This window comes from Austrofundulus limnaeus, unplaced genomic scaffold (assembly GCF_001266775.1).
Source record: "Austrofundulus limnaeus strain Quisiro unplaced genomic scaffold, Austrofundulus_limnaeus-1.0 Scaffold37, whole genome shotgun sequence".
In the NCBI taxonomy this organism is placed as follows: domain Eukaryota; kingdom Metazoa; phylum Chordata; class Actinopteri; order Cyprinodontiformes; family Rivulidae; genus Austrofundulus; species Austrofundulus limnaeus.
The window spans coordinates 2,812,431-2,815,041 of NW_013952439.1; positions in this window are offsets into that span (position 1 = coordinate 2,812,431).

The following is a 2,611-nucleotide window of genomic DNA, read 5'->3' on the forward strand; positions in this document are numbered from 1 at the left end:
TGGTAATTTTTGACTGTGTAACTTAAAAAATGGCACCACATTAATTTTTTTTGTGTAACTTAAAAAATGGCAGCCCATGAATGTGGTCTAACTTTAGATAACAGGATGACATTTACAAAATTTAGAAAATAAAATTCCGTAATTTATTTTTAACCTTTTTTGAACCAGGTAAATACCATTGAGATGACATAATGTCTTTTGTAAGGGAGGCCTGGGCATGAAGACAACATAATGAGCAMGTTCCTCTGTGGGAGGAAACCTGAAGAAAACCCACATGAGCACGAGGAGAACATGCAAAGTGAGACAATGGCAGAATGACCTGAGTTCAGAACTCAGTAAAAAAAACATAATTCAGGTTTAAACAAGTCACAAAGGTTGAACTCTACATGTGTGTGCAGGGGMGTGGTGGTGCAGAGGTTACACAAGGTGTGCCTGTCATCAGGAGGTCGTCACTTTGAATTCCTCAAATGTTGCATCAAACATTTGGGTGGGGAAAGGTGCAGCACTCACATCTGCCTCCTCCATCTGGGCCCCTGAGCAAGGCACCAAACCCCCACCCCTGATGTTGCCAACATCTTTCATGTTTTGAAAGGCTCTTACTTTCACAGTCTTGGCACTTGTTTTAGTTTATTCACCCCATGTGTCTCACTCCTGTAGGGTTTCTTTCTTTGGTCTCCACACGTCCAAACTTTCATTAACTTCCATTAAATCTCAGATCAGAACTTTCTCTTCAAACCTGAAAGAGCTTTTATATTCCACATTATATGGAAATGTGCCGGTGTGGCAGCATATTCAACTTTTCTTTTGATCTTGGTTGTTTTTACACTTTTTATGCAGTTCATGAAACAAAACGTCAACAGTTTGTCAGCTTAGATTATTACCAACTGTGGTGGAAGTATTGTATATCTCTGGATGACTGCATGTTTCCTTGACATGTTCCTGCTCTGTATCTCATTGATAACTGTCAGTGTGTATCTGTTCTCATAACGATGCTGTATGTACTCTGCAATCTTGTTGTTATCATGGCCTTTATAACTTGTAATTGTTTCATTGGCCTCTGTATATCTTTGTAGGATTTGGCAGGCTCTTATTTGTTAACAGGACTCTGCCTGGAAGTATATAATTGTCTGTTTCCTGTTTCTGGGTTAGTGTGAACTTGACAGATRCTCTGATCACGTCTRCCCGGTTCCACTTCTRYTAAATAATCTGAGAGCAGACCACGCAGTTTCACTTTGTTTATTCACGTATTCATGCCTGCTGGAATATTTTCCACGGCACCAACATACATTATAAATCTCTTCTAGGTGTTATAGGAGATGGTTTATCCATCTATCCATTATCTACTGCTTGTTCCAGAGTCAGGTCTCAGGGGCAGCAGCTTGAACAGGGAGGCCTCTCTTTCCACAGACCCCCTTAAAACTTGTCTGGGAGGTCTCCAAGGCCAACTGAGGGACATAATCTCTCCAATATGTCTTTGGTCTTCCTCAGGGTCTCCTCCCAGTAGGACATGACTAGACAGCTCCCTAGGACAATGTGGGTGGATGTTAAGATGTTCGTCTGGTTAGGATGTTCCCTGGACAGGTGTCCAGATGAACCACCTCAACTGTCTCCTCTCGATGTGGAGGACCAGTGGCTCTACTCTGAGCCTCCCAGATCACTGAACTTCTCACCCTCTCTCTAAGAGCCCAGCTACCTTGTGSAGAAAACTCATTTCTACAGCTTGTATCTGTGATCTTGTTCTTTTGGGCATCACTCAAAGTTTGTGACCATAGGTGAGRGTAGGAACGTAGACCGACCAGTAAACAGAGCATTGCCTTATAGTTCCCTCTTCACCATAACAGACTGGGACAGAGTCTGCAATAATGCGGAAGTTGCACCGGTCCTTCTATCAATCTCACGTTCCATTCTTCCCTCACCTGTGAACAAAACCTCAAGATACTTGAACTCCTCCACTTGAGGCAGAACTTCACCCCCAACCCAGAGAGAGTAATCCACCCTTTACGACTGAGGACCATGGACTCAGATTTGGAGGTTCTGATCCTCAGCTGCTTCACACTCAGCTGTGAGAGCTGAAGATCACAGCATGGAGACACCAACAGAACCACAGAATCCTGAGCCCACCAAATAAGACTCCCCCCACCCCGTAGCTGCACCGAAAACGGGCAGCCCTGGTGGAGTCCATCTCCCACCTTGAAGGGATCTGATTTACTGCCGGCAAAGTGAACCAAACTCTCGCACAGATTGTGTAGAGACTGAATGGCTCATAACAACACAATCCTATACTCATGTGAGGTTGATGAGTATGGGATTGTCTGAGGTTTGACCACTGATAGGACTCTCTTCTCCAGCAGTCCTGTGTATACCTCAATGGAGAGTGATGCCCCTATAATTAGAACATATCCTCTGGTCCGACCACCCCAGTCTGCCAGTCCAGTGACACGGTCCCCAATGTCCACGCAATGTTGCAAAGGCCTATCATGCAAGAAAGCCTCACAACATCTAGAACCTTAAAGGGATCATGATTAGTTGTAACATTAGACTTTATTTGATAAACATTTATTTTAACTGTAAAACAAAGACTAAAAATACTGTAGGCTGTTCAGTTTTATAA